Raw genomic sequence first — 14,699 nt, 5'->3', positions numbered from 1 at the left:
CTTCTCTGCTCTCCCTGGGCAATGGATTTTAGTGTTCTGCCGCTCCAAGTACAGTAACATCTGTACAGATACAGAACCTCTAGTTCATGGATTGGGTTCATGAAGCCCTGATTCTTTTGATCTCCTTTGGAAGCTCCATTGTCCCACATTTTCTCTCTCCCCTCTTCTCTGTCAAACTGTTTCACAGCTGGCCTTCTTCCCCAGGCTTTGCCTCGTCCCCTGGTCAGACCCGAGTTGTTCAGTTCCTGCAGGCCCAGCGGCTGTAGGGGGATCTGAGCTGCTCAGAGGCAGCAGGGCCTGATCTCTAAAGGAAGCAGATTTTGTGGTCTGACTCTGATCTTGCTGAAGCTGCTTTTGTCACCCTTTCAGAAAACCAACCGAGGGCTGAATCAGAGCTGGTGGTTTGCTGAAGGTACCAAAGAATGGGGCGTTTAGAAGCCAGTGCCTAATCCCGTGGACAACCTTAATGCTGTTGCTTTGACAACCTGTAGGAGGTATTTTATTGTGGGTTTTGTGTAAGGTGCTATAAAGCAATCCCATGCAGCTGGAAGCCAGAGGCAAGACTATTTATTTCAGAGCTTTGAAGATCTGTACTCCTGTGACAGCTGTCTCGCTGCTGCAGTGGTTGGGTTTTATTTTGCTTTGGAAAAACTGAACTAAAATTTTCGTTCCATTTCCTTTTCCCTGAGGTGGGAGAATTCCTGGAAGTCTCCAGATAGAGTTAAGGGGTGTCTTCATCTTTTTTCCCTGGACTGGGCTGAGTGCAGCTCCCAGAAGGGCGGGGTTTGGAAGGCTGGGAGCGCTGACCCGACCAGTCCGAGAGGACTCCTGACAGCAGGGCTGGGCTGCAGCTGTGGCTGCAGGTACTGCGGGGAGATGCTGGGTGTCTGGGTGGGCTGACCTGGCTGGTTTGGTTGTTTTGAGGGCGCTGTACTCTCTGCACCAGCTGCTAATAAGGTGTTTTCTGTCGGCAGGTCTGGTGGCCCATCAGTCTGTGTTCTCAGAGATGAGCCCACAGGAGTCCCTCGCTGGGGCTTGGCTGCAGAGAGCTTTGTGGTATCTTGACAGTGTTTGATATTTCCCAGACAATGCTTAAACCTGCCAGTTGACGCTATTTAACACTCTCCTCTGTAAGAGCCTTCCAGCGGTGATGCCTATCAACTCTGGCTTTCCCTTCAAAGAATTGTTATCAAAAGCTGCTGTTATCTTTGTCACTCGCCAGATGCCACCAATGAATCTCTACTTTTGTTGCTTTGGGCTTTTACATGTTGCCTTTAATTAGGATGTGTGCTCTTCTGTCCAGGGGCTGGTGGGCAGCTCTCTGGTGACCAAATCCAGGAGAAAACAAGAGGGTTTACTGTATTACCTCTTGTACTTGAAGGAACAATCCTTTAGCCCGGGTGTCTTTGGACGTGTCTTTTGGGAGGGGGCTACCAGGCCTCCAAATCCAGCAGTTTGTCAGTTTATTCTTTGTCCTGTTTGTGTTTTGCTTCTGGCCCTTAATCTGCAGCAGCAGATTGGGGCTGCGTGATGCACAGAGGTTCAGGGCAGGGTTACCTGTTCCTCCAGGACAGGATCTGCTGATTCAGCTCAGTATTTTAAGCAAGATGGAGCCGAATGAATCCTCCTCGTAGCAAGAGCTGGTGGCCAGGATGGATGAGCAGTTCATTCGCAGTTGCTTAAACACTGAAGGAAATTCTATTTGTATATTAAAAATTGCTTTCTTAACCAATGTTTAGCATCTTGGGGGTCTCAAGGGTTAAAATACCTCTGGCAACTTGGATCAGTGTATGGGGATTTAAAAGTGCTCTGGATTAAGCAGGCAACTGAGTTAAACTGCATTTAGCTGATTCCCTGGCTGTGAATAATCCAGCCAACCCTGTGCTGAAGACATCTGGGGCTCGTCTGCTGTTCGCAGTGGAGGTTTCGGACCCTTTCTCAAAGATGTCACCGCTCTGTAAGTTATGGCTGTACTGACCAGAAGTTAGGAGTCACTTTGGGCGTGGCCCCTTGTGATGGAGACTGGAGACCTCTGCTCTTCTGTCCTGGACGTCAGGCAGTGGCTTTCACAGGGGTCCCATCTCTCAGCTCAGCTCTGCTTTCTGTCATTAGGATACAGCTTTGATTTGCCAGGGGTGAGTGAATTGGCACATCCCCTACTGCAGATCTGCACGAGACATACCCCTCTAGCAAGGTACAGGACAACCTTACAAATACAGAAAGCTGAACCTCCCACTAATTACTCAATGGGAATGCAGCAGGCAGAGCTTTTGGTCTAGATTGCATCCGTGCTGCTGTTAGCTTCAGGAAGCCAGTGCTTCCAGCACTGCATCTTCCTCCGCGTTCTCCCCCATGCCCTGGGCAGATCTCTGTTTCAGGGTTGGCCCTGCTGTTCCATGAGCTGTGCCCTCTAGGTGTGGTTATCAAGTGTTAGCACAGACTTTGGATTTTGCGCTGTGTTATTGCAGTGGTTGTGTCAGTCAGATGTGGACAAGTTCTGAGTGCAGGTGTGTGGTGACTAGTCCCCGTTATTTGGCCTTGACTGCAGGAAGAACTGAACCCCTTCAGCCTTCTCAATCTGGGTGGCGATGAGTGATGGAAAGCAGTTGCATACTTTCAAGGGATCAGTGAAAGGAGGATCCTTTGCTCTGCTCCCTCAACTAAAATGCTCTGCTGGCAAGCAGCAGCTCTGGGTTTGCCTTGATTATTGCAGTGACTGCTTGTTGTGTTTAGTCTGCTGCGCTGTTATAAGCAGTCTCTCTGCGAGCAAGAAACTTGTGAGTGGCTGAGCTGAGATTTCCAGGTTCCTGATGAGAGGAAAGGCTGTCCCAGCCAAACTGGAGTTGGGTTCCTGATTGCACCCAGATAGAAAAGATTATTCATCCAGTGGGGCAAAAAACCCAATCCAGAACTGCTGTTTTATTGAGTGTTTGGCATAGCTTAGCTGAGCAGATCTTGGCGCTCAGTACGAGTTACAGCTCTGCTTCTCTGAGCCCGTGAGCTGGGCTCACTTACAGCTGGCCTGACTCTCAGGAATGCTACCTGCTTTCTGACTTTTCCTGCCTCGTGGGCCTTGGGGGCTTGAGGAACCCTTTTCCTCCTTTCCATCAGCCCATTTACCACATGCTCTACTATCAGGTTGTTTGGGACTCTGGCGTCTCTTTAGTATTTTCTGGCTGAAACCCTTTGGTTTGTACAAGCAACTGTCTGTCTGGATGTCCAAGCAACTGTTTTGGTGGTGATTTGGGGGGTTATGGGGGTGTTTGGGTTGATATGGGGGATATGGGAGTATATGGGGATGTTTTGGGGTGATTTGGAGGGGTTGGGGGGATATGGGGGATATATGTGTATATGGGGAAATTTTGTGGTGTTTTGGGGGGATATGTGGGGGTTGGGGGTATATGGGGGAGTGGTTGGGAGTATATGGGTGGTTTTGGTGTGATTTGGGGGCATATGGGGGATTGGGGTGATATGTGGGTTGTTTGGGGGGGATATGGGTGGTTTTCGGGGTGGTTCTGTGGGATATGGGGGTTTGGGGGGATTTGGGGGGTGATTTGGGGGATATTGGGGGGTGGGGTATATAAGGGGGATTTTGGAAGGATATGGGGAGGTTTTGTGATTTGAGGGGATCTAGGGATGTATGGGAGGGTTTGGAGGGATTTGGGGAGATATGGGGGGGTTGTGGGCATATGGGGATGTTTTGGGGTGATTTAGGGCATATGGAGGTGTTTTGGGGTGATTTGGTGGGATATGGGTGGTTTTGGGGTAATATGGTGCATATGGGGGTGTTTTAGGGTGATTTGGGGGGTTATGGGGCATTTTGGGGTGATATGGGGGATATGGGTGGTTTTGGGGTAATATGGGGCATATGGGGGTGTTTTGAGGTGATTTGGGGGCATATGAGGGGTAGTGGGGATATGGCAGGGTTTGGGGTGATTTGGGGGTGCTAAGGGTGCAGGGGCAGCCCTGCTCTCTGGCAAGAAAATTGTGCCCAGCACGGGGCCACCTGGGCCTCAGGGGGCTTTAGGGCTTCAGGGGCCAATCCCAGCAGTGACCGTTGGTGACGTCAGCAGCTGCCCGTTACACAACCCCTGCGGCTGGCCCACAGCTCGCTGCGCAGTTGAGCTTGTGGCAGCAGACGTGCTTAGTAGAGGAGCCCACAGACAGTGGGACGAGCAAAAAGAGTGGTTCTTTGAACCCCTGAGGATGCCTCCCCAGCCCCAAAAACGCAAGAGGGCTGACGGGAGCAGCAGCTCTGGCAGGTCAGTCGAGCCAATGGAGGTTGACCTGCCACAGCAGGGCCATGAGCCCATGGAGGTGGATCCTCCTCGTGATATGGAGGAGCCCATGGAGGTGGATCCATGTGGCGATGTGGAGGAGCCCATGGAGGTGGATCCACCTGGAGATGTGGAGGAGCCCATGGAGGTGGATCCACCTCGAGAAGAGGAGGAGCCCATGGAGGTGGATCCATCTCCTGCGGGGCTGATGGGGCACTGCAGCACCATGCCCAGGTGCCCGAAGCGCCGCAGGTGCCCGAAGCGCCGCAGGGCACGGGGGGGCTCTCAGCCAGCCTCCCAATAGCCCCCCCCCCCCCCCCCCCCCCCCCCAACAAGTGGTGCTAGCCCCGAAGGGACCAGCCACTCTGACACCTGGTAAGCTCCTCATGTCAAGCCGCAGATGAGCCCGGCTTTCCCACCCCCACCCCCTCCCCTCATGACGGGGGCCATCTCCTCTGCCCTGAGCCCAAAGAGGCGAGGAGGGGGGCTGCCATTTTCTGTCTGGCAGCGCCATAGCGCCGGGAGGAGTCCCTTGGAGCCTGCTGGAGTCTGCCGAGGACCACTGAGGAGTGCCAGAGACCCCTGAGGACCGCCGAGGACAGCCAGAGACTACTGAGGACCACCGAGGACCGCTGAGGATCACCAAGGAACGCTGAGGAGCATCGAGGACCGCCGGAGAAGCCCAAGGACCACCAAGTACCACTGGAGGCTGTTGGACTCCCCTGGAGGCCATCGAGGTAACTGGGGCCTGGAGGTGGCATTTTTTCAATCTGAGGATGAGGAAGCCCATGGGGGGTGGCTATCCTCACCCAGCTCTCACCTCAGCTCCCCAACGGGTGCGTGAAGGGGAAGCCAGACGAGCCCTGGCAGTGCGCAGAGGAGAGCAGCAGAGCACCAAAGAAGGCAGATGCCTGTGCTGGTTCTGGCTGGGACAGAGTTAGTTTTCTTCCTAGGAGCTGGTCCAGTGCTGTACTTTGGATTTAGTACGAGAATGATGCTGATAACATGCTGATGCTATAGTCGGTGCTAAGTAGTGCTCGTCCTAAGTCAAGGATTTTTCATTTTCCCAGGCTCTGCACGCGAGCAGGTGCACAGGAAGCTGGGAGGGCGCAGGGCTGCCAGGAGAGCTGACCCCAGCTGAGCACGGGGACACTCCGTACCGTACGAGGTCATGCTCGGCACAGGAATCTGGGGGAGGGAGAAGGAACGGGGAGGACGGTCAAAGTGGTGACAGCACCATGGATGACCAGCTTTCTATGCTGAGGCAGCTTGGGGCTCACCCAGCTCTCTCCCTGTCCCTTCCCTGTGCACAGGACACCAGAAGGAGCCAAGAAACCCCGAGTGACCTTCGTCCCATCACTCCAACTCCTGCAGAAGTGCGGAGCCGCTGCCATGCCGTGAGTGTTCCTCTGGTCCGGGCGCTGTCCCCAGCACTGTTCCTCCCACCAAGCAGCACAGGCATCACTGCTCCCCTTCTGCCAGTGCTTCTCTCTTGCCTAGTGGAGGCCATTCAGCACCAGCAGCCTGGAGAGGCTGGTGGAGGGCCAGGCAGAGGGGAGAACGGCTGTCTTTCTCCTCTGGCTGTGCCGGGGTGCAGGAATGGGCGAGCAGTGGGATGGTTGGCCGGTGGCCCTTTCTGCTGTGGGGTTGCTCTCTAAGCGCAGCCTGGCTCTTGCAGGCTGATCTCAAGCAAGCGAAGGGGGACTTTGCCAATCACCAGGTGAGTTTGGGAAAGAAAGACCCCTCCTGCAAGCGGCTGGGCTGTGCTCCCTTGTCCCTTGAGTGTCCCCATACAGGTTGGGCAGCCTGAGGGAGGACGTCAGCCGGAGGAGGAAGGACAGCGCTGGCAGCGGCCGCTGGACGTGGTTCTGCGGGGACACGCAGCCTCTGGTGCTGCCCACAGCTTGGAGGAGGACAGGCCAGGACTGGGCCAGGCTGTCCCGGGGACACACTGGCTCTCAGAAGGCCCCAAGCCGGAGCTGTTGAGCCAGAGCCACGGTTCCAGCTGCCGGTCCCTGCCCGTCCTGCCGTAATGCTCAGCACCGTGCTGCAGGAAGGGCAGGGCAGGGCAGGGCAGGCTCCGGGAGCGCTGGCCTGGCGGCATCCACTGACGGGCTCTTCTCTCTTTCCCTTTGCAGCAGGAGGGAGCAGCAGCAGCAGCAGGACGAAGAGGAGGAGGAGGAGGAGGAGGAGGAGGAGGAGGAGGAGGAGGAGGGGGGCACGCTGCCCCGGCCCACCCAGGTCAGGAGGGAGCAGCAGCAGCAGGAGGTGGAGGAGGAGGAGGAGGAGGAGGGGAAGGAGGAGGAGGAGGGGGAGGAGAAGGAGGAGGGGGAGGAGGGGGAGGAGGAGGAGGAGGAGGATGGCACGCTGCCCTGGCCCACCCAGGTCAGCCAGCCTGGCCAGGGTGGCCCCAGCCCTCCCTCCACAGGTGCTGGGGGGGCAGCGCAAAGATGCAGGAAGGTGCAGCAGGTCAGGCAGCCCAGGTGCGTGCCCATAGCCAATGCCAGCAACGTCTCTCTGCTCTGGGCTGTAAGCAATTCCTCATAAACGGTGTTCCCCAAAGAGAGGGCAACAAAACCCTGCCTCCTCCTGCCGTCAGGGATTCACCAGAGCTTTCTGACTCTGTCATTGCAGGTGCTGATTCCTTCTCCCTGCCTGAACCGCTGTGACTCCGGGGCCCCCGCAGTTGCTGTCTACAATAAAAAGATCTTTTCTCTCTTGCGACTGAGTCTGCTGTGGGTGTGTATGCTGCTTTACTGAACTTTCCGCCCACACTGACAATGGAAAAGTACAACCAGCACTCGGGTCAGAAGATTAACGATGTCTAAAAGCAAGAAATAGTTACAAGACGGCCAGAAGAAACGAAGGTGCTCGTTAAGGAAGAAGCTGATAAAGAAGGGACCTTTTGGAATTGCAAAATCAGGAACTTATCTACTGGCTATGTGCGGGTAGCAGTGTTTGTGGAAAGTACCGAGGGGAGCTATTTTTAGAAATAAACGTGCACAACAGTATATAAGGGCTTGCTGCTATTTTTAGAAGACACAAGAGTCTATAAGGGCTTGCTTGCTAATAAAAGTTTGAGCTTGACTTCCAATCATATTGATTGTCTGTGGTCTTGTCTCCTGTGACCTGCACGGGAATCCGTCCCCACAGTCTGCCATGAGATATTCTGGAGCGGGGAGCTGTTCTGAGATGAATCCTCAGGGAGGGGTTTGGGCTGGTCCCTTGTCCCAGCACCCTTCCCAGTGGGCGTCAGGACTGAGTCGAGGTGCTGTAGGAGGGAAACCCAAGCCCAGAGTCACGCGGGAGGGTGGAGGTTGGAAGGAGCAAGTGACAAGAACAGTGACAAGTTGGTATCACTCAGAATCTAAACGTAGCCGCCCCCAGCCCCTCTGACACCTGAGGATAAACTGGGACGCAAGGGGGTTTATCTTCTGCCAAATTACCCTGTAAGGTAACAGGTGTCAATGTTGGGGACACTCCAGGGCTGGAGACGTCACCACAGACACCCTGGGGACACCCTGGTCCCCTCCCAGTTGTGGGGCATCAAAGTGGGGTGCACCCCAGGGAGAGGGATGTCCCCAAGATCCAGCCTGGGGTCTCCTGTGTCCCCTCAAAGCGGTGTCAACATGGGGGGACACCCCGAGGATGGGGACATCACTAAGAGCCGCCTTGGGGTCCCTCAGCATAATGAGCCATCAATGTGGGGGACACCTCATGGATGGGAATGTCCCCAGGAGCCCTCTTGGTGTCCCCATGTCCCCTCCCATGCCCAGGGTGATGATTTGGGGACCTCCAGGAGACCCTGGGCGGTGTGCGTGGGGTGTCCCCATGGCCCCCCAGGGTGTCCCTGTGTCCCCCATCCTGGTTGATGCCGTGGATGCACAAGCGGAGGCTGTTGGTGGCTTTCCTCGTCAGCCTGGTGTTGTCCCCTTCCTGGGGGATGGGGGGGGAACACACGAGTGACAACAGGCTCCCCAAATCTGAGGGGAGTGGTTGTGGGGGTCACTGGGACACCCCCCCTTCCCAGGTGTCCTTGAGAGTTTCGGGGTGCAGGGATAGGGGTGTGGCATCGGTGGGACCCCCTCAAAAACCCTGCAGGGGATGGTGGGGACAGCAGGGACACAGTGTGTGGGGCAACAGGGGGGTGTGGGGGGGGGAGACAGTGCTGGGACCCCCCAAAGCTCCTGCAGGGGAAAGCAGGGATGTGGAAGAGGCGGTTGGTGGTCCCAGTGGGGGAACTGGAGGTGCAGGAGGAGGGGTGGCATCACTGGGACCTCCCCCAGACCCCTGCAGGGGACAGTAGGGATGGGGGGGATCCCAAATGGGGAACTGAGGGTCTCTGGGGGGTTAAGGTGGAGTCCTCCCAATTTTGGGGGGTCCTGGGGAGGTTTTGGTGGTCCCAGAGGGGCTTAGGGGTCCCATGGGGGTTTAGGGGGGTCCCCCTGATTTTGGGGAGCCTCGGGGATTTTAGGGTCCTAGGGGGAGTTTGAGGGGGTCCCCACTATTTTGGGCAGCCTCAAGGGGTTTCTGGGGGTCCCCAGCGATTTTGGGGGGCTTGGGGGGGAGTTGGTGGTTCCAAGGGGGCAAGACTGCTAGAGAAGAAAAAAGAAGCTCTTCTCTTCAGCACCAACCCTCTGCGCACCACCCACTGCCCCCAAAAAAGCGCCCTCCTTCACTGTCCCCCTTTAATGCTTCATTCTGCAAAGCTGCGTGGCAGCGACGTTATGATGAAGTGATAAAGAGCTTACTTTGGAGCTGGAGGAGGAAAAAAAACACTGAGTCCTCTCAGGTCTCATCTCAAGGACTCAGAAACCTTAAAACATGCAGAGGGAATCTACTTGCTGCATCCCGAGTTTGTCAGCAACCTCCTGCTATTTTCTTCGCCAAAAACTTCCTCCAACTAACCTGTGGCATATTTTCTTAGGTGTATGTCTTTAATAACCATTGCCTCTTTTTACTTTACCTGAGTTTTTCTTATCTTTAATTTCTTGAGCTTTCTGATTCACACAATACGAGACAGAAAACACAGAAGCGAGCTCTCTGCTGTACTGACCAACCAAGTCAATTTCCAGTGACCTGACATGGCTTGTAATATACAACACACCTAATTAAAGGCACACCGAGCCAGGTCTCTTTCTATCCTATGTTGTTTATTGTTTGAAATCATGTCTTAATATTTTTTACATTTAATAAATATATTACTAAATTGTATTACTAAAAATAAAATCATTATAATAAGCTCAGTTGAGTTAGAATTCAACAGCACTGCCAAAGTCAGGAGCAGGGGCAGGAAGAACGTGATCTTCCCTCACACTGGGTGTGTGAACTTCTAGATGGAGACTTGGACCTTAAAAGAAAACACAACACAAAAATAAAATAAGTAAAGTTAATTCTAAGCAGTCACTCTCCCCATTTATTTCCTCCAAATTTGTTTTGGTTTTTGACTCTCCGTATGCTCATGTCAAAGCTTCTTTCAGCTGCTGACATACTACTACTGCAAACTGAAGAACTTGCCAACATGTAACAGTTTCTGCTTACAAGACAGAACAGCCACTGCTTTGTTAGTGCAAAAACATGCACGAAGGGAACCTCTATTTCCATGGGCTTCTATCACATGTAACAACAGGTCACTACTTATTCGGCAGTTTGTACAGGATGCAAAATACTGGTACTGCAATCTTACCTACAGGACCATTTAACCCACACTTCTAGCCCAGACGTCCTAGCAAAATTTTCACATACCTCTGGCTCTAACCAAGGGCAGTGGCTGCACTGCAGGAAAATTAATTTCTAAAAGCTTCTGAAGTCAGCCTCTAGTGATAGGACTCAATGCTCTTACTCTAGGAAAGATACTGACAGCATTACTAAGAGAGAGCTCTTCAGACTCCTGCCCAAGTGAATTCTGGGCACAGAAAACATCAGCTACCCCGAGTCTTTTCTTCACAATCTTTTCTTTCATTATTTTTAAAGAACCATTTCACATTATTCCGCATATTTTCATTAGCATCATTCCTCCTCTCAAAGTCCTTCACCCATTTAAGATTTCCTTACAAACAAGTCTGATCTTTTAGTTCCTAAGAAAAATTGATCAACGTCAAGAAATTCCTAGGAAAGCCACCGGTTTGCAGTCCAGCTTGACATCTCCCCGTGTACCCACAGGAGATAAACAAAAGAGGAGCTGAAGACAATTTCTCTCCCATATGTCCTCCCAAGTGCTTTGAGGTAACGGTTACAATCAGAACAGGGAGACGCAGAAAATCCAGCAACTAGACCTCTTCAGGCTCTGGCCTCCTTGCGGCTGTCGGGAGGTGAGGGGTGTCACTGCAGAGAAGCTTCAGTGAAAGAGACACCTGCTCCTCAGCAACTGCTGCCAAACTGTAACTCTCAGTCAACTGTAATCTCTGACCTAGTTGAGCTAGTAACCTACATATGGAACTCCTCTCCCTCCTAACCCCTGGAATCACCCAATCCATCTGGAGAGGGGCAGTGGAGGTGCTGGTGGCTGCTGCTGCCTCTGCTTACGGATCCTCTGTGTGTAACCAGTTCCATTTTTGAAGTTGTTCACAGCCTAGAGGCAGAAAAACATTTACAAAGAGGTAACATGAACCTTCAGTAGCTCTAGGAACAAAAGCCTCCACAGAGTAAAATGACTTGTGTATTCCCGTATATACTATCCATCCTAAAATAAACCAACATACGGATATATTCAGTTTAGATATCAGGAAGAAATTCCTCCCTGTGAGGGTGGTGAGGCCTTGGCACAGGTTGCCCAGAGAAGCTGTGGCTGCCCTCTCCCTGGAAGGGTTCAAGGCCAGGTTGGACGGGCCTTTGGGCAACCTGAGCTAGTGGAAGGTGTCCCTGCCCGGGGCAGGGGGGTGGGACTGGATGGGCTTTACGTTCCCTTCCAAGCCAAACCCTTCTGTGATACATGAACGCATCCCATTAAACACTGACATTAATGATTGGTAACTCAGAGTATCTATATGTAAAGTACTTCAGTGTTAACACTGAATTTGAAACTGAGGCAATCCTCTTAAGTTTCTGGTAAAATGTGCTGTTGGGGTGCAAGCTTTGTGGAGAAATCCTCTTGCACCCCGGCGCCGGACTAAACATACCTGCTTTATAACTCTATTCGAGTTGTAGAGTCTGTTTCCGTGAATCAGGTCAAACAGAAATTCTGGGGTAAAACTGGAGGATTTGGTGGTCAAACATCGATCTGGAGACCAAGGGCCATTTTGGGGTGAAAAGGGGGGGGTTGGGATCAGGGGGACTCACCCCGCAGCACCCAGGTGAGGGTGGCCCTGGTGATGGTGGAGGCGCCGTCCCCCACTCCCACGGCGTCCCAGCACTAGTACTGGAGGTAGTCGGGGCTGACGCCCTTGGGGTACCCCTGGAGCAGCAGCACCCGTGGGGAGTGGGGGACAGGTACCCCTGGGACACCCAGGAATCCCAAATCCCCCCTGCAACCCACCCAAACTGCATTTGCCACCCCCAGGTCCCTCCAAAACACCCTCAGCCCCCCCAAACCCCCCCAACCTCATTAGTGCCCCCCCCAGATCCTATTGGCCCCCCAGTTCTCCATTGTACCCCCCAAAACCCCAAATATCTACCCCGGGACCCTACCAGCCCACCCCCAGGACTCCCCTAAGTCCCATTACCCCCCCAGGAGACCCCCAGTACCCCAATAACACCCCCCAAGCACCAAGACCCTCCCCGAGACCCAGATACCTCCCTCAAGACCCCCCCAGGACCCCAAGACCTCTCCCAGAACCCCCACCAGGATGTCACCAATCCACCACCCTCAGACACCAATATCTCCCTCAAGACCCCCCCCAAGGACCCCAATAACCCTCCCAAACCCCTCCAGGACACCCACCCACCCACAACTCCATTACACTCCCTCTAGGACCCAAACAACCCCCCAGGACACCAATAACACCCACAACTCCCACAGAACCCAAATAACACCCCCCCAAGAATCCCCCCGGGTCCCCAATCCCCCCTCACGGCACAGGCAGGAGTGTGGGCAGGTGCTGGGGGGGGGACAACATGCTGCAGCCCCCCCGGGGGTCCCCCTGGCCCCCACAGGGCCTACTTCCTGCTGACAGTCTGCGAGGGCCTATGGTCTGCAGTGAGGCGGCCTAGGCAGGAGGTCCTCCAGCTCTCTGTGGTCTGCACTGAGGGATGTTCCAGGAAGAGAGTTTGGTTCACCCAGCAAGTGGGAATTCCTCCTTTTAAAACACTCGCTTTGTTCTGGATGGCTGAATGAATTTTTCTCCTGCAAAGGTGGCACCAGCACCAGCACCAGCAGCACCAGCACCAGCAGCACCAGCACCAGCACCAGCACCAGCACCAGCACCAGTGGTGGTGGCTCCGGCCTAGCAGTGGGTGAGTGCAGGGGCTGGGGCCCATTTCCCTGGAGGGGGTGGTGGGATCGCCAGGGAAAGGGAAGCTTTGTTCTAAAAACACAAACTTTTTCATGGTTCTGATTTTTTTTTTTAAAAAAAGGTTTGTTGTCACAGTTTGGGCTGTTCAGACGTTCTGATGTGTGACTGTGCTTGTCCTTTTAAATTGAACTTGTTGGGTCTTTGCTGTCTGTAAGGGTCTGTTGTGTCTGCAGGGTTTATCTGTCAGGTTACCCCAGGGAAAGTGAATTTTAGCTCTTTATTTTTACTTCAAGTGTGAAAGAAGTGACACATTTAATATTTTCTGCTGTCTGTGGTGATTTGGGTTGGGTGGGTTCAATCTGATGAACACCTCAGAGCGGTGCTTCAGAGGGTGCCAGTCACCAGAGCCAAGAGGTGCTGATCAGAAACCGGCATTAAGCCCGAGGGCGAGAGCTGGCCCAGGCGGGCTCTTGCCTTCTGGCTGTGGGACAGTTTTTCCCAGCTCGGAGGTGCTGGGAGAGATGGGGGGGGGGGGGGTGTGAGCAGGGGGGTGTGCTGGAGCCCAGCCCCTTTGCAGAGCCCTGCTGCTCCTCTGGCCTTCTGGACAAACTTCAGTTTCTACACAGCACCTTTCCCAAAAGACAAATCCTGTTTTGTTTCAAGTTGGAACGACCCTGCTCTGCTTTCAGAAAAGAATCTCTTGACATCTGCAGGCAGAGCAGAAGTCTCACACAATGAAGGTACAAGAAGTAATTGAAAAGTAATTAAAGGACAAGTTTCTTTGTGCTGGGATCCTGGGAGTGCTTCTGGTTGCAAAATCCGGCAGCACCACTTGCTCTCAGGCTGCAAACAGCCGGCAGAGCTCCTGCCGTGGGTGGCACTGCTTCAGCCTCCCCTGTCAGCCGCTCCTTCATCTCCAGCTCTCTGCTCTGCGCCAGCTCTGCATAAAATAGTCGCTTTTCACTGCATGTAGCTGTGGATTGCTGTAAACGTGATGTAACTGGTTGGCACCGTGTTTCTTTGCAAGCTTGTCCCGCCTGATGTGCTGTCGGTCTTGCAGATCGTCACCTCGTTCCTAGGTGAGTGTTGGGGCTCCTCCTGGGGTCTCCTGTGCATCTTCTTAAATGTTGACAAAATGCCCATGTGGAAATAGAATTAATCATCAGAATAATTGATAAGGAAGAACTAATCAGGATTTAAACAAAACCAGGCTCCTGTCCAGAACACCTGTGTAGTTCATCTTGCCTGTTTTTTCTTCCCGTCGCTTTCAAGCTCCTGTTCAGTTCTGCTGTGCCCTGCATCTCTGCTTGTTCTCACCCCGATTTCATGTAGCCAGGCAGACCGACTTCCTCCTCCTCCTTTTCCCTGGTTTTCTCCCTGTCAAATCTGTTTTCTGTAATTGCCTGGTCTTCGTGGAAACACATTTAAAAACTGCTCTCGCAGGTTCCCCCCTTTCAGGAGGTGCCTGTGGCTGCAGGGATGCCGTGCGAAGCAGGTGGGACAGGGCTGGTGTCTGCTCCGGGTCGGGGTTTGCACCCCTCGGGTGCTGCGGAGAGGCAGGGTGCTGTGGGCTCGCGGCGGTAGCTCGGGCTCGGAGCAGAACCTGGTCTTTGGGGAAAACGTGAGTTTTCCTGGAGTGACTCCCTGTCCCTAAGGCTGGCTGGCGGCCTGCAGCTGGCGTGTGCCCTGTGCCGGGGAGCTGGCCGGGGGGCTGTCAGGGGAGCGGAGAGGTCTGACAGCACCTTTCTGGGGCGCTGGCTGGGACAGGCTGGGGAGGTCTTGAGCTTTGTGTGTGGTGGTCAGGGGAGGCCATGCAGCAGATGGAGCCGGCTCGTCTCTGATCGACCTTTTGAGGCAAGTCCTGTTGGGGATTTAGGTTTTAGGACAGTTAACTGAAATCTTGCTTTCTAAGTTCTTGCTGATCGATATGAAAAATGCAACACCTCAGAATGGCAGTAGTCAGAGGTGGGCTGCATCTGGATCCAGGTGATGCTCCTCTGTCCTTAGAACTTAAGGAAGGAAGCTTGCAGGT

Source organism: Strix uralensis, chromosome Z (genome assembly GCF_047716275.1).
Source record: "Strix uralensis isolate ZFMK-TIS-50842 chromosome Z, bStrUra1, whole genome shotgun sequence".
Taxonomy (NCBI): Eukaryota; Metazoa; Chordata; class Aves; order Strigiformes; family Strigidae; genus Strix; species Strix uralensis.
The sequence above is the reverse complement of the archived record's forward strand: the minus strand, read 5'-3'. Positions refer to the sequence as shown.